This window comes from Schistocerca americana, chromosome 4 (assembly GCF_021461395.2).
Source record: "Schistocerca americana isolate TAMUIC-IGC-003095 chromosome 4, iqSchAmer2.1, whole genome shotgun sequence".
NCBI lineage: Eukaryota > Metazoa > Arthropoda > Insecta > Orthoptera > Acrididae > Schistocerca > Schistocerca americana.
Genome location: NC_060122.1, coordinates 355195718 through 355218877, shown reverse-complemented (window position 1 = coordinate 355218877; position 23160 = coordinate 355195718). Strand labels below are relative to the sequence as shown.

The window sequence follows — 23160 nt, the reverse complement described above, 5'->3', positions numbered from 1 at the left end:
CACTGCGCTCTCGAGCGCTCTGGCGGCAGAAACCTGAAGTGCGGCTTCAGCCGAACAAAACTTTATGAGTTTTTCTACGTATCTGTAGTGTGTCGTGACCATATGTCTATGAATGGAGCTACAGTGAATTTATGAAATCGCTTCACTCATTTGTAATTGCCCTGTACATAAGGAAGAGCAGAGGGCCTATAATACTACCTCGGGGAACGCCGAAAATCACTTATCTTTTACTCGATTAATTTCCGACAACTATTAAGGACTCTGGCCTCTCTGGCAGCAAGTCACGAATTCAGTCGATTAACTGAGGCGATATTATATAAGCACGCAATTTGATTACAAGCCTCTTGTGAGGTACAATGTGAAAATCTTCTGGAAATCTAGAAATCCCTGTCGATAGCACTGTGAGTAAAGAGAAAGTTGTGTTTCACAAGAATGATGTTTTCTAAATCCTTGTTAACTATGTGTCAATAGACCTTTCTCTTCGAGGTCATACATAATGTTCGAATACCATATATATTCCAGAATCCTTTGCATATCGGCGTTTAACAATGTGGTCCTGTAATTTAGTCCATTACTCCTAATCACTTTCTTGAATATTGGTGTGAGCTGTGCAACTTACCAGTCTGTTGCATGCCTACCTAGCAAACAAGATTTCAAACGCCTGTAGCACGAAAACGGTACGTTTCCAGACATGGGTTCCTATTCAAAATACTATGTGTTCTCTCCCCTCTACAAGTCCTAGGAGTTTGTAAATGGAATTTCCCAAGACGTTCTACATCTGCATCTACATCTACTTGGATACTCTGCAAATCACATTTAAGTGCCTGGCAGAGGGTTCATCGAACCACCTTCACAATTCTCTATTATTCCAATCTCGTTTAGCGCGCGGGAAGAATGAACACCTATATCTTTCCGTACGAGCTCTGATTTCCCTTATTTTATCTTGGTGATCGTTCCTCCCTATGTAAGTCAGTGTCAACAAAATATTTTCGCATTCGGAGGAGAAAGTTGGTGATTGGAATTTCATGAGAAGATTCCGTCGCAACGAAAAACGCCTTTCTTTTAATGATGTCCATCCCAAGTCCTGTATCATTTCTGTGACACTCTCTCCCATGTTTCGCGATAAAACAAAACGTGCTGCCTTTCTTTGAACTTTTTCGATGTACTCAATTAGCCCTATCTGGTAAGTATCCCACACCAAGCAACAGTATTCTAAAAGTGGACGGACAAGCGTAGTGTAGGCAGTCTCCTTAGTAGGTCTGCTATATTTTCTAAGTGTCCTGCCAATAAAACGCAGCCTTTGGTTAGCCTTCCCCACAACATTTTCTGTGTGTTCTTTCCAATTTAAACTGTTCGTAATTGTAATACCTAGGTATTTAGTTGAATTTACTGCTTTTGGATTAGACTGATTTATCGTGTAACCGAAGTTTAACGAGTTCCTTTTAGCACTCATGTGGATGACCTCACACTTCTCGTTATTTAGGGTCAACTCTCACTTTTCGCACCATTCAGATATTTTTTATAATTCTTTTTGCCTTTCTGTTTGATCTTCTGATGACTTTATTAGTCGATAAACGACAGCGTCATCTGCAAACAACCGAAGACGGCTGCTCAAATTGTCTCCCAAATCGTTTATATAGATAAGGAACAGCAAAGGGCCTATAACACTACTTTGGGGAACGCCAGAAATCATTTCTGTTTTACTCGATGACTTTCCGTCAATTACAACGAACTGTGACCTCTCTGACAGGAAATCACAGATCCAGTCACATAACTGGGACGATATTCCATAAGCACGCAATCCCACTACGAGACGCTTGTGTGGTACAGTGTCAAAAGCCTTCTGGAAAACCAGAAATACAGAATCTATCTGAAATCCCTTGTAAATAGGACTCAGCACTTCATGTGAATGAAGAGCTAGTTGTGTTTCACAGGAACGATGTTTTCTAAAGCCATGTTGACTGTGTGTCAATAGACTGTTTTCTTGGAGGTAATTCATTATGTTCGAACACAATATATGTTCTAAAATCCTGCTGCATATCGACGTTAACGATATGGGCCTGTAATTTAGTGGATTACTCCTACTACCTTTCTTGAATATTGGCGTGACCTGTGAAACTTTCCAGTCTTTGGGTACGGATCTTTCGTCGAGTGAACGGTTGTAGGTGACTGTTGAGTAACGGAGCTAATGCATCAGCATACTCCGAAAGGAACCTAAATGGTATACAGTCTGGACCAGAAGATTTTCTTTTAAAGTGATTTATTTTTTTTTATTTTTTTTTTCATTTTTTGATTTATTTTAAAGTGATTTAAGTTGCTTCACTACTCCGAGGATATTCACTTCTACGTTACTCGTGTTGACAGCTGTTCTCGATTCGAATTCTATGTATGTTATTTGAACAGTCAACATCAGTAGAGTGCACCATGAGGAAGTCTGTAATCTCTCACATAGAAAGCATAGGATATTACCTCGCAACTGATTTTGGGTTCTGGTAAAGAGCTTCGAGAGTGGCGAGGACGGAAAATATGACGAAGCTGCGGTGAGTGTCGACACGAGGAAAGGTGCTGGCGTTGCTTGGCGTCGGTGACAGGGAGGTACTCCTTTAAAAATACACGGGGAGAAATAATGCGATATTATAAATGAAACAAGAGGGACGTGGTCTGGGCGGGTAGCCCGTCCGTCGGAAATGAAGTTGTGAATAAAGTATGAGCGCGCTGCGCCCAGGCCGCTAAACAGTTTAGTCCGGCGGTAGAACTGCAATTAGCGGCCGGAATGCGCGCCAAATAAACAGCAGGCCTGCCCTGTCGTCTTAATTATCGCCGGCACCGCCACCGCAGCCGCCCCCGCAGCCGCCGCCGCCGCCGCGCAGATTATCAAAAATTACGGCGCGTGCGGAATGACGAAAATGAATTATTAATGAGAGCGCAGTGGCCGCACCGCGTTACGCGCCTCGACAAGTCTCTCTCTCTCTCTCTCTCTCTCTCTCTCTCTCTCTCTCTCTCGCTCTCTGGCTGGACTTCATTTGCCAGCCTCGAGGTCCGACCATTCCGGGGTCCGGCGCTGCATACTCCACAACTACTGCGTAAGCTCGCACATGTCGTCCGTCCCATACTGCCAAAATATACACACAAGCATTTATTCATGCATCAGTGAGTGGCGGTAATGAGCTCTCCCCGAAACAGACCGGAGCGCTGTCGTGGAATTGGCTGAAGCAGTCGGAACGGAACCAGCATTCTTTTTGAGAGGGTACTTAGTCAGCATCTGAAGGGATGGGGATGATGCTACACTTAAAGGAGACATTGAAGAAAACATTGAAAGTACGCTGGAGAATATAGAACGGAAAGTGAAAAAGACTTGGTCTAAGGAGAAAATTTGAAGAAAACAAAAATTTTGGTAACCGGTATTAGAACTAATGTAGTGGACGAGCGGAGGGATTATTGTGTATGTCATTTATACAGGGTGAAAAGTATTTAAACCGTCAAACTCTGGGAGGTTGTAGGGGACATCAAAACAAATATTTATCCCTAATGTCATTTTTTCCTAAGAGGATTATTTAAGCCGTTGGAGGCCGTATTACGCTCTTCAGTTGATAGAGGCCGTATTACGATCTTCAGTTGTAGACAACTGCTGTCCACCAGTGTAGTAGTTCATTGTCTCTGTTTACTAATGGAGCGATACCCCTGGAGTGAGTACACTGATATGGTTGGTGCGTACTACATAGCGCACCACAACGGACGAGCTGGACAGCGGGTTTATCAACAACAATATCCTAATCGCCGTATCCCGCGTCATACGACCTTTGATGCTGTGTACCAACGTCTGCGTGAGACCAGGTCATTTAGCAGATTACCTGGACAGGGATGCCGTCGCACGGTAAGAAAGTTGCAATTTGAGGAAGATGTCTTGCACCATGTGGAGCGGGATCCTTCAATCAACACTTGTGCGATTGCACGTAACATGGGGACGAATCAGACGAATGTAAGAACAGTCCTTCGAGAGAATTGTTACGTTCATTTCACTTACAGCGTGTCCACAACCTGGAACCAGTTTATTATCCATCCAGAGCACAGTTTTCTCAGTGGTACCTGGAACAGAGTGAAATGCATCCTAAATTTCCATCCTCTGTGTTGTTTAGCGATGAAGCAACGTTCGGGCGTGATGGAGTCTTCAACATGCACAATTCGCATGTTTGGAGTGAGGATAACCCACATGCCACAGTTACTAACGCTCATAAAGTGTGGTTCTTCGTTAATGTGTGGGTTGGTGTTGTTGGAGACTGTTTAATTGGGCCGTATCTGCTACCTAGTTGTTGTCTCTTGGTAATAAAAAAATGGAAAAGTGTTTGTTGGCTTAATTAATTTGCCGCCAGAGAAATCTTCCTCTACCGGTTTAAATACTCCTCATAGGGAAATATATTTGTTTTGATGTACCCTACAACTTGCCAGAGTTTGTCGGTTTAAATACTTTTCACCGTGTATATAACATCTGAATAGCAAAAGCAGCTACTGCACTGAGAGAATAAAAAGGAGTTCACAACTTCAAAAAATCTGTTATAGTTAAGCACGTTGCTGCAGGAAAGGAAACTCTGAAAATAAAGGTCCGAAACTCCGATCTTTTGAAATGTGGATTTGGGGAAGTGTTCTGAGGATTTCATTGGATGAAAAAGTAAAATAAATAAATAAAAACAAAAAGTAAATAGAACAGTCCTGGAAAATATATGAAAAAAACATCTTTGTTGGCCAAAATAAAACACGTGAATGTAAGATACTGTGGGCTTATCATGATAGCCTAAGACTCATTAGAAAGAGCTGTAATGCTCGAAAGAATACAAGGTCAAATGGGTAAGGAAAACAAAGGAGAAGGTGGACCGAGGAAGTGAAAGACAGCAACAGCATGACCACGGAAGAGCTGAGGATCAAAATAACGTCCAGGTGTATGCAACGGCATTGTTCATCATGCCTCCAACAGTCGGAAACGAGTTAATGGATCAGTTACATCCGATCCACTGCACTTCGAAAAACAACAAAGAATATGGAAATAGAAAGTTTATAAAAAAGGAAGAAACGCTTAGTAATGCAGACCATAATATAGAATGAGTCAGGTGAACTGAGACAAATCCCTCACAGCGATCGGTATTGGGTCCATTTTTATTCTTTGTATACCAGCCTTGTGTGCTAATGTGGATCATTCTGACGGGAAGAACAACCTGATGATAATTCTTCAGACTGAGTTGGAGGGTATTCTGCCGGATATCAGCGTCGTTCTTGCACGATATTTCGACAACGTGATCCGTTGTGTTCATCTAGACGTATCAAGGGTTCCGCATCACTCCACCTGCATACGATCCACAATATTACATAGCCTCCGCCAGCTTGAAGAGTCTCCTGCTGACATGCAGGATTCATGAGATTGTCTCCAAACCCGTACACATGTGTTCAAAAAAAAAAAAAAAAAAAAAAAAAAAAAAAAAAAAAAAAAAAAAAAAAGTTCAAATGTGTGTTAAATCTTATGGGACTTAACTGTTAAGATCATCAGTCCCTAAGCTTACACACTACTTAACCTAAATTATCCTAAGGACAAACACACACACCCACACACACACATGCCCAAGGTAGGACTCGAACCTCCTCCGGGACCAGCCGCACAGTCCATGGCTGCAGCGCCCCAGACCGCTCGGCTAATCCCTCGCGCCGACGTGTATTCGATTGATACAATTTGAAACGAGACTCGTCTGACCAGACAACATGTTTCCAGTCATCAACAGTCCAGTGACGATGTTGATAGGCCCAGGCGAGGCGTAAATATTCGGATCGTGCAGTCATCAAGGGTACACGAATGGGCCTTCGGCTCCGAAAGCCCAATCGATGATGTTTCGTTGAATGATTCGCACGCTGACACTTGTTGATTACCCAGCACTGAAATCTGTCGCAATTTGCGGAAGGGTTACACTTCACTTCTGTCACGTTGAACGATTGTCTTCTGTCGTCTTTGGTCACGTTCTTGCACGATCTTTTTCCGGCCGCAGCGATGTCGGAGATTTGCTGTTTTACTGGATTTCTGATATTCACGGTACAGTCGTGAAATGGTCGTACGGGAAAATCTCCACTTCATCGCTACCTCGGACATGCTGTGTCCCATCGCTCGTGCGCCGACTGTAACACCACGTTCAAAATGGTTCAAATGGCTCTAAGCACTATGGGACTTAATATCTGAGGTCATCAGTCCCCTAGACTTAGAACTACTAACTAACCTAAGGACATCACACGCAGGATTCGAACCTGCGACCGTAGCAGCAGCGCGGTTCCGGACTGAAGCGCCTAGAACCGCTCGGCCACAACGGCCGGCCCACGTTCAAACACGCTTAGATCTTCATAACCTGCCATTGTAGCAGCAGTAACCGATTTAACAACTGCGAAGGACACTTGTCACTTGCCTATACCAGTTTCTTTGTCTCTTCGATGTAATTCTTTACTGGTAGGCCTACCTTCGTATTTGTTTGCACTAGAAGAGTAAGGCCTGTTCAGTCACGGCGCTGCTGGTAGGGTGGAGAAAGCTGGCGGTGCGGGGTTTGGACGGGGGAGGGGAGGCGGCTACAGCTCCTCAGGGCTGTGCGTGACCGCAGCGGTATTTTCAAGGCGCCCCGCAATTTGCTTCCGCCGACGCAATTAATATACGGCGCGCGGCCGATACGCTGCGCCGTTATCAGCCCAGGTAGCGGCTCGTTTTCCGAGAGTAGCCCCCCGCGCGCTGGCCGGCGAGGCGTTCGCCGACGCTACGCTTCCGTTGGCACGTCAGGAGCGGCGCTAGGGAGGCCACCGCGGCGCACACAGGCCTCCAGCACGCGATCGCAGCGGATACTATTCTTGCACCTCTACTAGTATGAAACGTCATCAAAAAGTTCCCTACATCTGAATTTTGAGCGCAAATGTTTAACAACACATTGATACACCGCTAGGTGTGTTCCCACAGCAGTTGCGACTGAGTGGCTTGTTTAGCGTTGGTTCCGAGCGTGCTCACACTCCAAGCATGAAAAACAAAAAATAAATAAATAAAAATAAAAAATAAAAAATAAAGGAAACCGACGCATCACCATAAAGTTAGCCGAATATGATGGAAAATGGTAGATGTGCTGTACATGTACAGACAAACAAATGATTATACACTACTGGCCATTAAAATTGCTACACCACTAAGATGACGTCCTACACACGCGAAATTTAAACGAGAGGAAGGAGATGCTGTGATATACAAATGATTAGCTTTTCAGAGCATTCACACAAGTTTTCCGCCGGTGGCGACACCTACAACGTGCTGACATGAGGAAAGTTTCCAACCGATTTCTCGTACACAAACAGTAGTTGACCGGCGTTGCCTGGTGAAACGTCGTTGTGATGCCTCGTTTAAGAAGGAGAAATGCGTACCATCACGTTTCCAACTTTGATAAAGGTCGGATTGTAGCCTATCGCTATTGCAGTTTATCGTATCGCGATATTGCTGCTCGCGTTGATCGAGATCCAATGACTGTTAGCAGAATATGGAATCGGTGGGTTCAGGAGGGTAATACGGAACGCCGTGCTGGATCACAATGGCCTCGTATCACTAGCAGTCGAGATGACAGGCATCTTATCCGCATGGTTGTAACGGATCGTGCAGCCACATCTCGATCCCTGAGTCAACAAATGCGGACGTTTGCAAGACAACAACCATCTGTACGAACAGTTCGACGACGTTTGCAGCAGCATGGACAATCAGCTCGGAGACCGTGGCTGCGGTTACCCTTGACGCTGCATCACAGACAGGAGCGCCTGCGATGGTGTACTCAACGACGAACCTGAGTGCACGAATGGCAACACGTCATTTTTTTGGATGAATATAGGTTCTGTTTACAGCATCATCATGGTCGCATCCGTGTTTGGCGACATCGCGGTGAACGCACATTAGAAGCATGTATTCGTCATCGCCATACTGGCGTACCACCACGCGTGATGGCATGGGGTGCCATTGGTTACACGTCTTGGTCACCTCTTGTTCGCATTGACGGCACTTTGGACAGTGGACGTTACATTTCAGATGTGTTACGACCCGTGGCTCTACCCTTCATCCCATCCCTGAGAAACCCTACATTTCAGCGGGATAATGCACGACCGCATGTTGCAGATCCTGTACGGGCCTTTCTGGATACAGAAAATGTTCGACTGCTGTCCTGGCCAGCACATTTTCCAGATCTCTCACCAATTGAAAACGTCTGGTCAATAGTGGCCGAGCAACTGACTCGTCACAATACGCCAGTCACTACTCTTGATGAACTGTGGTATCGTGTTGAAGCTACATGGGCAGCTGTACCTGTGCACGCCATCCAAGCTCTGTTTGACTCAATGCCCAGGCGTATCAAGGCCGTTATTACTGCCAGATGTGGTTGTTTTAGGTACTGATTTCTAAGGATCTATGCAACCAAATTGCGTAAAAATGTAATCACATGTCACTTCTAGTGTCAACAACGCGGTGGAATGCCTCTGGCCCTTATGCAAGCAGTTACTCGGCTTGGCATTGACTGACTGAGTTATTGGACGTCCTCCTGAGGGATATAGTGCCAATTCAGCCCAACTGGCGCTTTACATCGTCAAAATCTAAAGACGGTTGTAGGGCCTCGTCCACAATGCTCCAAAGATTCTCAACTGGGCAGAGAACAGGCGACCTAGTTGGCCAAGGTAGGGTTTGGTAAGCACGAAGACAAGCAGTAGAAATTCTTGTCTAGTGCGGGCGAGCGTTAGCTTTCTGAAATGTAAGGCATGGATGGCTTCCCATAAAGGATAACAAAACGGGGCGTTTAATACCGTCGACGCCCGCATCTCGTGGTCGTGCGGTAGCGTTCTCGCTTCCCACGCCCGGGTTCCCGGGTTCGATTCCCGGCGGGGTCAGGGATTTTCTCTGCCTCGCGCTGCTGCTACGGTCGCAGGTTCGAATCCTGCCTCGGGCATGGATGTGTGTGCTGTCCTTAGGTTAGTTAGGTTTAAGTAGTTCTAAGTTCTAGGGGACTTATGACCACAGCAGTTGAGTCCCATAGTGCCCAGAGCCATTTGAACCATTTGAACCAATACCGTCGACGTACCACTGTGCTGCAAGGATGCCGATGTTGACAACCAGATGGGTCCTGCTATGAAAAAAATGACACCTTAGACCATCACTCCTTACTGCTGGGTCGTGTGGCAGGCGACAGTCAAGCTGGTATCCCATCACTGTCCGGGGCGTGCCCAGACACGTCTTCGGCATGGAGTAGGATTTTTATTAAAAATGAAATTCCTCCAGCTGTACTGAAGATCTTTTATTTACTTCGCTACTACTTTGGCGTTGCGTCAATGCCATCTTCAGGCCCGTACACTTTGCTGAAATCAGTTGTGTGTGTCTCAGTCTAGAAGTCCGCGGTGAGATCAACACGTGCTGGGTGGAGCATGTGTTGATCTCACCGTGGACTTCTAGACTGAGACACACACAACAGATTTCAGCATACGGGCCTGAAGATTGCGTTGACGCAACGCCGAAACTAGTAGCGAAGTAAATAAAATGTCTTAAGTACATTTGGAGGAATTTAATTTTTAATAAAAATTTTACCAGCTGTGTCTCACCTTCATCTAGTTCAAATATGGATGTACGAGGATGGAGTAGGATTGTCTGAGTGATGAGTCCCGTTTAGAATTTAGCCCCGATGTCCAGCGTCCATCCCATTCGGATAATTCCTTTTTGGCACGTCGTTTTTTTTTTTTTTTTTTTTTTTTTTTTTAATTTCTCTTACCTGAAAGAGCAATGCGTCTGTATAACGTTTTGTTTTAAACTTCGGAAAAAGCGCTACAGAATCGCAACAAATGTTGAGGAAAATTTTCGGTCAGGCATAGGCTCACGACTGGTTATATGTGTTTCAAAAACGGCCGAACATCGACTAATGATGATGATTGTTCCGGTAAGCCGAAAACTGACATCACACCAGAAAACGTTCAGATACTGCGGAATCTGACTCTGAAGGATCGTAAACAGGCATTCTATCAGCTCAGCGAAATCTTGGGAATAAGTTGTGACACGTATGGCCTTATTCTCTAACAGAAATTGAAGATCGGAAGGTCTGCTGGGAAGTATGTGATAAGATTGCTTCAAGGCGACCAGAAGCCAGAGGTCGTGGAGGTCTGCAGGGAACTTCAAACAACTTCTTAAACACGATCACAGTTTTAATTCAAAGAGAAATAGCTCGACAAGTCAACAGAAACGTTATGCTCATGTTGGTTCAAATGGCTCTGAGCACTATGGGACTCAACTGCTGAGGTCATTAGTCCCCTAGAACTTAGAACTAGTTAAACCTAACTAACCTAAGGACATCACAAACATCCATGCCCGAGGCAGGATTCGAACCTGCGACCGTAGCGGTCTTGCGGTTCCAGACTGCAGCGCCTTTAACCGCACGGCCACTTCGGCCGGCTATGCTCATGTTGATCAGGTTCTCCTTTCTTATATATTGAAGGGACTGTTTATAAAGACTTCGCCCCTCTTCGTCAGACTGTAAATAAAGAGAACAATTCTGTCGTGATGTTCAGATACGTTGAGGAATCACATGAGGACAAAACATTCGCAAAAGTATCGTACGAACGACTGAACACTCCAGCATGATAATGCACGCATACTACGTGTATTATTCAGGCAGTTTTTTCCCCCTCGCCGTACTCACCCAAATCAACTCCTACTGACTTCTTTGTCTTCTCAGTTATCTTGAAAGGGCGAAGATTTGATCCAGTAAAGGATATTCAAACGCAATCACAGAGGGTGCTAAACGCCCAACAAAGAAAGAGTTCCAGGATGCATTCATTCTGTAAGTGACAGGAAGGCTGGGATCGGTTTATTTTCTCCCATGGGGGACTGCTTTCAAGGTGATGGCACAGAATAAGATCTTGTCAACAATAAAATGTACTAAATACTGTAACATTTCATTACTGAAAATATAATTATATTATCTTTATATGCGAACATTAAACAAAGGTCTTCGTTTACAAAATATGCCGATTCACATGCGATGTGTTATGACAGAGAAAGGAGCCTGTGACCAATGGAGACGTGTTAGACATGTAAGGAACTGTAGTACATTCCTAGACTTATCATCTAATACTCGTTTTCAAAAGTTTGTAATTTGGTTTAACCGAAAATGTTTTGTGAAGGAAGTGCTCCACAGCTCGTAAAACGTCATAATTCGGCCTCCAAGAACTACTAGTAACTGCTTGTTTATTCACAACTGGCTTCAATTTACAGATTACCACCATGTATCTCAAAGTATTTATGACAGATTAAAACTTTGTCTTCAAATACCATAAAATCCATCGAACATCACTACTGTCAGGCAGTAAGGTACATTCGAACAAAAGAACAAGTTTACTGTTGTCAGTCACTATTTATATCCGCAAAGTGTTTCGAAGGTTTCAACCTCCATCATCAGTTGGATATACATATATGTCAAACTAACGCATGTAAATCCACCTGATGATGGAGGTTTAAACCTTCGAAACACTTTGTGGGTATAAATAGTGACTGACAACAGTAAACTTGTTCTTTCATTCTAATGTACGTTACTGCCTGATAGTAGTGATGTTCGATGGATTTTATGGTATTTGAAGACAAAGTTTTAATTTGTCACGTAAGCTGTTATAAATATCTTCGAGATACATGATGGTAATCTGTAGATTGATGCCAGTTGTGAACAAATAAGTAGTAATTCTTCCCAGGCACTGTACGTGAATGGAACGGGAAGAATTCTTATAAATGGGAAGAAGTCTTAATAAGTGGTGTAGTGAGATGTATCATCTGCTATGCTCTTCACAGTGGTATGCAGAGTCTGACTAGACGTGAAAGAGGCAGTGCGCTGTGGCACCGCTCGCGCAGAAGAACTCACCTTGGAAGTGCTGAGGGCGAGGCAGCTGCTCCTGCAGCGTCGGCAACCTGAAACAAAGGATGCGGCAGCTGTAGGTCAGCGCGTCTTTTGTCAGCAGCGGCACAGGCGCAGAGATAGGCGACAGCAGGCGTCAGCGTCAGCAGGGCAGATAGGGCGCGGGATTTGAGCCGCCCTGATCCCGGGCTTAGCGGCAAGTAATGCGCCGTGACGGGTAGGCACGGCCGCCCAGCTGTGTCTGAGCCCCACGCCGCGCATTCAATGCGCCCGCCCGGTCGGCATTTCGCTGCCGACTGCTTCACTAGCGGCCTAATTGACCAGATCCTTTCCCCCCTCCCTGGAGCAAGGCATCCACAGTGCAAGAGCCATTCTCAAATGGCATCGAAGCATACTCTCTGCTGTGCGGATGTTGCGGCAGTCGCAGGAAAGTAAAAAGGCACGAGTACAATTTGTTCACCGGGGGTCCAACTCAAGCGTTAAGCCTAGTTTATATGACGACAATGGGTTGCGCCACTCGTTGCGTGGAATGAATTGCACGCAAGTGGTTTCATATATGACTGTAGACACGTCGACACCAGTATACACTTCAGTTTCGTCGTTTTGTGGGTTCCTGAGTCGTGTCAAATGAAAGTTTTGGCAGCTGCACGTTGCACGAGTTGTGATGGAGTTAAAGCTTTATTGATTGGCGACTCCATGCCGTGTTGTGTGCACCACGACCAAATAGTGGATAGAATTGGAAGGAAAATCAGCATTGGCCGTATTTTGTTGTTTTATTGTCAGCAAAATCGATTTTCGGTCACTTACTTAGTGACCATCCTCAGTGCTCTAATACACAATTAAAACTGGTAGGCACTGGTATCAAGCTATAAACATATGCTTAGAGCGATCACGTGATCGCTCTAAGCTTGTGGTTATAGCTTGATCCAGTGCCTACCAATTTTGATTGTGCATTACAGCACTGAGTATGGTCACTAAGTGACCGAAAATCGATTTTGCTGACAATAAAACAACAAAATACGGCCAATGCTGATTTTCCTTCCAATTCTAGAGCTAAAGCTTGTTGCGTGGAATCGCTGAATAAGAAAAAAATAAGAAACGTGTTTCGATTCGTGACTGGATGAAGAAAAGACGTCAGCTCGGCTGCTCAGCATCCTTGCTGAAATAATTTATAACAGAAGATCCAAGAAACTCTTTTAATTATCTTAGAATGTCACCAGTACTGTCCACCTTTCTCCTAGAGCTAATTACGCTATAAGGAATAAAGGCAGTGTAATACATAAAGCACTGCCGCCAAAACTGAAATTACATATCATGTTGCGTGCATTGCAATCGACAGCACTCGGCATGCTGTAAGATACGGTTTTAGTTGTGATGACGCTATTTCATTAACACCAATAATGATGAACATTAATAGTAATAATTAGTAACATTAGCAACAATAACTACTCGAAACAGGCAGCATTAAGAAGAGAATTACTTGCAAACTACTCTCTTGAATAGAAATCTTTACAGTGGCAATATTTCAAAATTCTAACATATGTGAATGGGGAGCAGTGCAGTGACGTTTTAAATAGATGAATATTCCTTAACAAAAAGTTAGCCAACTCGAACGATGGGATTTTAGTCTTGTAGACGAGAACTTTGCCACAGCTAGAATTACACTTGCTTGTATTTTTCTTAATTCAGTTGTATATGTGCTCCTCACTCATTAAATTTTGCCCTGCGGCTCAAATATTTTCAAACCATCTATGTTATGATCGCACATGACGGTCTCAGCGGCAGCAATATGTTGCTTATTTTTGTAACAAGCATCACTGAAATCCCACAGACACATATGCAAAGCATAGATACCCAAAAAGCCAACATTATTCTCCGTTCCCCACTTCATACTTCAGTTTGTCTGCACTCTACGAACACACAACTGTGAAACAAGCACTGCACAATGGGATGGTCTTGATCATCCAAAATGGTCACATAATCCTTGCAGCAATGTGACGTTGCAGAGAAACCATTTGGCCCATGGAATACCACGATGTGACTACTCATATCATCACCGAACCCCCGCCATGATTCACACTTAGGACGTAAACTCGACCCGAAGCTGGAAACACTGTGCAGGATAACTCATACGACCAAATGACTTTCTCACCTTTTGCGGCTTCGACGCCACTTTCCCCTGTTACGAACATTTGCATCAGTGATGATTAGTTTTGGAATTCCAACTTGCTCTGCAATTACCATATTATGGAGATCCTTTCGTGTTGCTTTGAGGCTGACAGTGTTCGCTATTGCGAAAATCAGTTCCTCAGTGGCTTTTGCGGTGCTCGTCCTCTTATTTTTCGTCACAATCCTCTTGAATAACGGCCTGTCTCGATCACTCAACACACACTTTCATCCGCGTTGTGACTCAGCTGATAATGTTTTTCCGCTTTCCCTGTATGAGGTATAAATCTTCTATAAGGTGCCTCTTGAAACACCAAATACTTCGGCTGCCTTTGCTACGGAAGCACCTACCATACGAACTGCCCACGTACAAATTTGTTTAGCTCCAACATAATGCACTGGCAACTACACAGAACACTTTCCAGACCACGAATGAGGCTTGCAAAGTATTGAGGATATTGCACAAGTACCGTTCGTGGTCAGCTACAACAGCGCAGCCTGCATTTACGTCCAAGAACGCGTTTTTCCATATTTTTGTCCAACCCCTGTGTGTGTATTGCGTTTGGGGGAGGATGTGTGTGTGTGTGTGTGTGTGTGTGTGTGTGTGTGTGTGTGTGTGTGTGTGTATGACGTTGCAATTCCGTTTTAATTGTCAATGAAACACGAGACAGCACTCACACGGCAATATTCGTACAAAAGAGATGGGAAAGTATCTAACAACGAGGATATACGATGTTAACATTGCCAGCTACTGCGGAACTAAAGCAACAGTTAATACCGCTTTATGAAACCTTGACTCGGAGACTATTGTGTGTTGACTACTGCTCTAAAGCAGTAGGAGACGACGGGAGCGCAAATGTACACACAGTACTGCACCGGTAGTTTCGGCCGCAGCCCACCAATTACCACAACCTGCCGTTTCGCGTCGCACTGATTTATGTAACGATCCTTGTCATGTTAAATGTCCCTCCGAGCCAGCGGCAACGCAGTTGAGGTTCTGTCGCAACTGTGAGTGGGTAAGCAAGCATTGTACGCTTTGTGGCCAACTCTACTCCCGGTTTTGTCCTGTGTACAGCTCCACTGTCAGTTCAGCTTCGTCGTTAAGCGTAGCATAATTTATTACAGACCTGGCTCAGTTATTTCCCCGGTTAATGACTCCAGAAAGCGTAGAACACAACAGCCGCTGAATTAATGACCGCTGCGTGGACACCACCTCGTTCAGAGTAATTATAGTCATGAGAATCAAGAAAGTCTTGTGACACGTAAAGAACTTATTCACATTATTTCGTCTAAATATGAAACACAGGTGCTGGGATTCTGACAGAGATTATCTTTTACCTTTCACGGAATTAAGGAAATAAGATACTCGTGTAGTTCCTAGACAAGGATTTCATTTTTAAATGAAGTAATTGGCGAGGCGTTGGATGTAAGAGAGTGAATAAGAAGGGAGCGTGACTGCTCACGGCTGTACTGAAAAGACCATTCAGGTATTCATGCTGAACAACTAAATCGCTAAGAGAAGACGGAATTTGATTATACGAACTCCTGGTTGCTAAAGCAGTCTGTCCACCAGTGCGGCGTCACTGTATTCGTAGTCAGAGAGACTCAGTCGCCAAAGTACGAAGCGCCGATGGGTACTCTTTTGATACCTTAGCTCTTTTGCAACAACCATTACTGGAACGTATACCTAGCGATTATATACCCGATGGGCCTATTTTCATACATATTTTTGCTTTTAGAAACTTATCAAATTGTAGCATCGAGGACGAAGTTTTGCCGGAACAACAAACATACAGTTATTAATAATCCAACTGGAATGCTGCTAAATGATCTGTTAAGGAAATCACAATATTGTGCAAACAAAGAACCGTAGGGTGCAACTCGCTGCTCCTCCGTATCTCCAGATAGTTCATTCAGAAACGTCGATCTAAATCCTTTCACTTTCAAATTTCAAATCTTTTTCTGAATGAGCCGCGAATTGTTGAGGGCGGTACATGAAGTATGCTCGTCGTCAGCTTCATAGCTGGTATACAATTAAAATAAGTTTTTATTTCCGCTATTGCGCAAAGTGAGCATGGTACTGGAACATCTCGGTCACCCAGTGTATAAAATCGCACAGTGACGTAGGCTCTCTACTGATAAATCATAACAACTTGATTAATTTTCGGTCGTCATACTTACAAATTAGTGCTAGAACTGACATCCACTGGTCGTAATAGTTTGGTCAGGTACACTTCTCAGACTTTCACCGCTATACATCTGTGTAATAGAAGTTTGATATAGTTTCTTATTCCATTTTTAAATCATGGAATCACTTTTTATGTGCTGCAGTCATTTTCTGTGATTACAAAAATTACTACAGAAAATTAAGATTTTTTTCAAATGTGAAAACTTGTTCGAAGGTACAACATTGTCATATACCTAGGAACAGATATTCTAAGCGTTGCAGTCGAGAAAATGTTAACACCGTATTTGATCACCCATCTGTTGCATTATTACTTTAATACATACCAAGAAGTAGTATTTGAAATCAAATTAAACAGAAGCATTATCAAAAATCAATTACAAGTTAAATACTTTTTGGACCTGAAGCTACTGGAAACTAAAAAAATTTCCATTTTCAAGGTAGGAAAATTGTTAAAACATAATAACAGCAAGTATCACATATTCCGTGGTAACAGATCTTCCTCTGTTTCAAGGTACAAGATGGTGCAAGACCGACGAAGTATGACTTTGTGCCCACATGTAACTAAATAGTTCTAAGAATATGTAGCATTTTATTCGCCACAAAATTTTGTACAAGAAGAGTTAGCTATATCTTCAAAGTACACTGAAGAGCCAAAGGAACTGGTACACCTGCCTAATATCGTGTAGTACCCCGCGAGCACGCAGAAGTGCCGCAGCACGACGTACTATGGACTAGACTAATGTCTCAATTAGAGCTGGAAGGAATCGTAACCATGAATCCTGCAGGGCTGTCCACAAATCCGTAGGAGTACGACGGGGTGGAGATCTCTTCTGAGCAGCGTGTTGCAAGGCATCCCAGATATCTGTGGAGCTTTGTGGCCAGCGGAAGTGTTTAAACTCAAGAGAGTGCTCCTGGAGTAATTCTGTAGCAATTCTACAAGTGTGGGGTCTCGCACTGTCCTGCTGGGATTGTCCAAGTCCGTCGTAATGGACTATGGACATGAACAGATGTAGGTTATCAGACAGGATGCTTACATGTCACCTGTCAGAGTCGTATGTAGACGTATCACGGGTCCCATGTGACTCCAACTGCATACGTCACACACCATTAAAGAGCCTCCACCAACTTGAACACTCCCCTGCTGACATGCAGGGTCCAGGTATTCATGAGATTGTCTCCATACCCTCAAGCGTCCATCCGCTCGATACAATTTGAAACGAGACTCGTCCGACCAGGCAACATGTTTCCAGTCATCAACAGACCAACGTCGCTGTTGACTGGTCCAGGCCAGTCGTAAAACTTTGTGTCGTGCAGTTATCAAGGGTGCACGAGTGGGCCTTCGGCTCCAAAACCCGATATCGATGATGTTTTGTTGAGTGGTTCGCACGGTGCCACTTGTTGATGGCACAGAATTGAAATCTGCAGCAATCTGCGGAAGGGTTTCACATGGGTCACCTTGAACGATTCTCTTCAGTCGTCGTTGACCCCGTTGTTGCAGTATCTTTTTCCGGTCGCGGCGATGATGGAGATTTGATGTTTTACCGGATCCCTGATATTTACGGTACACTCGTGAATTGGTTGTACAGGAAAATCCCCACTTCGTCGCTACTTCGGAAATGCTGTGTCCCGTTGCTCGTGTGCTGAATGTATCACCAAGTTCAAACTCACTTATATATTGACAACCTGCCACTGAAACAGCAGTAACCAATCTAACAACTGCGTCAGACACTTGTTGTCTTATACAGGCATTGCCGACCGCAGAGCCGGATACGCCTGTTTACATATCTCTGTATTTGAGAACACATGCCTATACTAGTTTCTTTTGCGCTTCAGTGTAGTTTTATGATATGAGACAGCACGTAAAAGTGTAGAACTCGGAATATTTTCAAATGATGCACAAAAAACAGCCTCATGGCTAACAACATCACAAAACCGTAGAATATAGTGGAAACTGGTTATGATGGACACAAGTTCGGATTCTTTCAGTGTGATTCTAAAATCAGTCACCATACTGAAGTACCGCCCAAAAAACAGCATGGGTTTCTATCGTCCAATTGTAATAGCCTCCCACACTGTTAATGGCGAGAAAACCGGTGAACGATAAGAGTTAAAGTCAAATTCCACGAAACTTCTGAACTTAGTATCAAATATAGTTCACTATTACTTCTGGCTCTTACAAGCACACGGTTGAAATCACAATTCAACCTGTCCTACACGCAAGTCCGTTACCAGCGACATTTTTCCAGTTACATGAAATCAGTACAAAATACACTCCTGGAAATGGAAAAAAGAACACATTGACACCGGTGTGTCAGACCCACCATACTTGCTCCGGACACTGCGAGAGGGCTGTACAAGCAATGATCACACGCACGGCACAGCGGACACACCAGGAACCGCGGTGTTGGCCGTCGAATGGCGCTAGCTGCGCAGCATTTGTGCACCGCCGCCGTCAGTGTCAGCCAGTTTGCCGTGGCATACGGAGCTCCATCGCAGTCTTTAACACTGGTAGCATGCCGCGACAGCGTGGACGTGAACCGTATGTGCAGTTGACGGACTTTGAGCGAGGGCGTATAGTGGGCATGCGGGAGGCCGGGTGGACGTACCGCCGAATTGCTCAACACGTGGGGCGTGAGGTCTCCACAGTACATCGATGTTGTCGCCAGCGGTCGGCGGAAGGTGCACGTGCCCGTCGACCTGGGACCGGACCGCAGCGACGCACGGATGCACGCCAAGACCGCAGGATCCTACGCAGTGCCGTAGGGGACCGCACCGCCACTTCCCAGCAAATTAGGGACACTGTTGCTCCTGGGGTATCGGCGAGGACCATTCGCAACCGTCTCCATGAAGCTGGGCTACGGTCCCGCACACCGTTAGGCCGTCTTCCGCTCACGCCCCAACATCGTGCAGCCCGCCTCCAGTGGTGTCGCGACAGGCGTGAATGGAGGGACGAATGGAGACGTGCCGTCTTCAGCGATGAGAGTCGCTTCTGCCTTGGTGCCAATGATGGTCGTATGTGTGTTTGGCGCCGTGCAGGTGAGCGCCACAATCAGGACTGCATACGACCTAGGCACACAGGGCCAACACCCGGCATCATGGTGTGGGGAGCGATCTCCTACACTGGCCGTACACCGCTGGTGATCGTCGAGGGGACACTGAATAGTGCACGGTACATCCAAACCGTCATCGAACCCATCGTTCTACCATTCCTAGACCTGCAACGGAACTTGCAGTTCCAACAGGACAATGCACGTCCGCATGTATCCCGTGCCACCCAACGTGCTGTAGAAGGTGTAAGTCAACTACCCTGGCCAGCAAGATCTCCGGATCTGTCCCCCATTGAGCATGTTTGGGACTGGATGAAGCGTCGTCTCACGCGGTCTGCACGTCCAGCACGAACGCTGGTCCAACTGAGGCGCCAGGTGGAAATGGCATGGCAAGCCGTTCCACAGGACTACATCCAGCATCTCTACGATCGTCTCCATGGGAGAATAACAGCCTGCATTGCTGCGAAAGGTGGATATACACTGTACTAGTGCCGACATTGTGCATGCTCTGTTGCCTGTGTCTATGTGCCTGTGGTTCTGTCAGTGTGATCATGTGGTGTATCTGACCCCAGGAATGTGTCAATAAAGTTTCCCCTTCCTGGGACAATGAATTCACGGTGTTCTTATTTCAATTTCCAGGAGTGTATATTTAGCGTACCTTACTCGCGATATCATTACGTCTCTCTTCTGCCAACTAACTGTTTTACGTCCACTTTAATACCCGCAGGTGATCAAGTACCTCGTGCCTACAGTCCGACTCAAGACTCGCTATATTCCCTACTGCCCACTCAAACAGTAGCTATTGACCGCACTGGTCGCGCTGCAGATCAAAGAGAATCAACGACGGACTTGCTCTGGGAAGAGGCAAATAGCTTAACTGAACATAATTGTTGAAAGAGGACAACTTCGTTACGTACAGGTTTTTCCACGAAGAACTAGACAGCACTTATTGCGGGTGGCAAAAAAGTCAACACCGGAGCAGCTCATGTTGTAGCACCAGTGCAGCTATTCTGCCGTGTCCAGAACTGGATTGCTATTACTATCGTACGTAAAAAACGTCTGTAGCGTAACTGGAGTCGTCGTCTCGCTTCGCTAGGCGGTTATTGAGATCAACTGCGAGTAAACACAATGGCGTGTCGCGTCCTGGGCAGGCGATCCATTTTCGTGAGAGCCGCAATTAAGGCAGGACCGCGGTCCTGCAGCGGGTACCAGTTCTCACTGCCCGCCGCGCTTTTTGCTCGCCAGGACTTATTTCCGACTGTTATGTTCCTTAATAAACGAATGGGAGTGATACATCAAACAGTGTTAAAGGGATTCTCGCAAGGCACGGTTCCCTATTAAAATAAGAGGATCGTAAATTGCGAACGCCGCTCTCACGGTAATGAGATATTCCGTCGCGTCACAAATAAGGCTTTTCCCGCGTGGATGAGTTAGTACGTCCGCTATTTACGGTTTGATTCTTAATTTAATTACAGGCGGGGCTCGGTCGTGTAGTAGGTTCCACTGGAGGTGGCATCTGGATAATACTCGCTGTGTTAGGCCTGCACACAACACCCGACAGAGTAATTTAACAAGTACGACTGTTAATACCAATACACCTATAATCATTCATTAATTACATAACTGCAATAAAGTGGTTTCAACGAACAGTATTGGGCAACCCTTCCCTATATCTACATCTATACCTCGCAAGCCACCATACGGTACATCACGGAGGTGTACCTTTTACCACTGATAGTTATGTCCTTCCCTACCCGCCAGGGTAGCCGAGAGCTCTAACGCGCTGCTTCCTAGACTCGGTTAGGCGTGCCGGCCCCGGATCGAATCCGCCCGGCGGATTAACGGCGCTGGCCGATATTCCGGCCAGCCTGGAAGTGGTTTTTAGGCGGTTTTCCACTTCCCGCTAGGTGAATACCGGGCTGCTCCCCATGTTCCGCCTCAGTTACTCGGCTCACAGACATCTGACCACATTCGCACTATTCCATGGATTACACTCGACATAAACAGTTGGGGTACACTAATTCCGTCCTGGGGGTACGAGGTGGCGGCAGGAAGGGCATCCGGCCATCCCTTAACCATTAGCATGCCAAATCCGATTAACGATGGCTGACACTGCGGCACAAGGCTCAAGCAATAGAATAAAATAGTTATGTCCTTCCCTGTTCCCCTCGTAAATGGAGCGAGGTAATAATGACTGTTTTTATTAAGCGTGTCTATTTTTTAGCTTACCTGTGCCACATTGGAAAAGAATAATGTTTTTGGGCCACACATAATACAGAAACACTAACAACAACCACTGGGGAAGTAATTATATAACTTACGATTCTTTATTCTAAAACAGCAATGTGGAATTAATTTGACTTTAATATATGACATTTCATTAATGACTTTAGATGTAAGTAATTACAAATCATAGGATTAAGGTGACACTTGACTCTGAATTTGGGAAAATACCGTACCAGTATTAGGGTCGTTCAAAATAGTTGCAATTTTCAGGGTGTCCTCAACGTGTTCATCTGAGATTTTGGTTCTATTTTTACCCTTTTTATGCTTCATTCTTGAAAATAACTGTGGTGTCACCGCCAGACACCACACTTGCTAGGTGGTAGCCTTTAAATCGGCCGTGGTCCGTTAGTATACGTCGGACCCGCGTGTCGCCACTGTCAGTGATTGCAGACCGAGTGCCGCCACACGGCAGGTCTAGAGAGACTCCCTAGCACTCGCTCCAGTTGTACAGCCGACTTTGCTAGCGATGCAACCCTGACAAATACGCTCTCATTTGCCGAGACGATAGTTAGCATAGCCTTCAGCTTACTTTACCTTGTTCCAGACCTCACGCCAATCTGCGTGAGCTTAACAGCGTGCATTTCGGCCTCCTCTAGCAGCACGGTGTTGGCTCTTCTGCCAACACTTCAATAACTGTTCTCAAACGCACGTGCTTTCAAACAGAGATGACATATATAACGTTTTATTGTGGAGCAAGGGTTATTTGTCTCTGGGAAGGTGTGATTTGTACAAGTCCAACAAAGAGACATGATCAATTTTTTCTTTTCGTTGGATGTGAGACTGCAACTCAATGCACTCCATCTGAAAATCTTGTGGCAACGTATTTATATTTTTTGTAAAACGTGTCGCATAAATACAAAAATTTTGATTATTTCTCAGGAAAATTTTCAAATTCTTGCATCACATCGAAAGCTATTGCTGTGTATTTCAACCCATCTTTAAAATTACGTTTCAGTTTATCATAACTTTATATGAACGGAATTTTATAGAATTTGCTTTTTACGAATCGTGTGACAGATGCTCACTTGTTGGGCCGAATTAATACTTGCTTTGAGCCGCATGCGATCCGTACGCTGCGCATTTGACACGCTTAGTCTATATGCTTTCGTATCTGGCCTAAATTGTCCTGTCTTGGCGGTCCTTATGCGAGACGTATTTTGGTGGCAGTATAATCGTTGTGCATTCTGTCGCAAAAGCCGGTTCTCTAAGCTTCCTTAACAGTGTTTCGCGAAAAGAACGCCTTTTTCTCTCCAGGGATTCCCATTTGAGTTCGCGGAGCATTTCCATAATACTTTCGTGTTTATCGAATCTACCGGTAACAAACGTAGCAGCACGCCTCTGAACTGCTCCCACATCTTCCTTTAATCCGAACTGTTGGGGAGTACAAACACTAGAATAGTACTCAGGGTTGGGTCGTATAAACTCTCCATCCATGCAACCGATCTTGGGTATGTGCTCGCTACATTTCAAGTCTGTTTGCAACGTTACGGTTACATGTTTAATTGACGTAGCTGTGTCACGCAGCACAACACGATTACTGTATGCGAACATTATA

General features: G+C 45.0%; 1 protein-coding gene across 2 annotated transcripts in view; it reads right to left on the bottom strand.

The window, feature by feature from the left end:
• The window catches only part of LOC124612264 (irregular chiasm C-roughest protein), a 1966673-nt gene that overhangs the window by 865115 nt on the left and 1078398 nt on the right, over positions 1 to 23160 (bottom strand). For both annotated transcript variants that reach the window (XM_047140359.1, XM_047140358.1), the window contains exon 3: positions 11925 to 11971. The gene's annotated coding sequence lies outside the window, so the exon portion shown is untranslated. The remainder of the gene's footprint in view (positions 1 to 11924; positions 11972 to 23160) is intronic.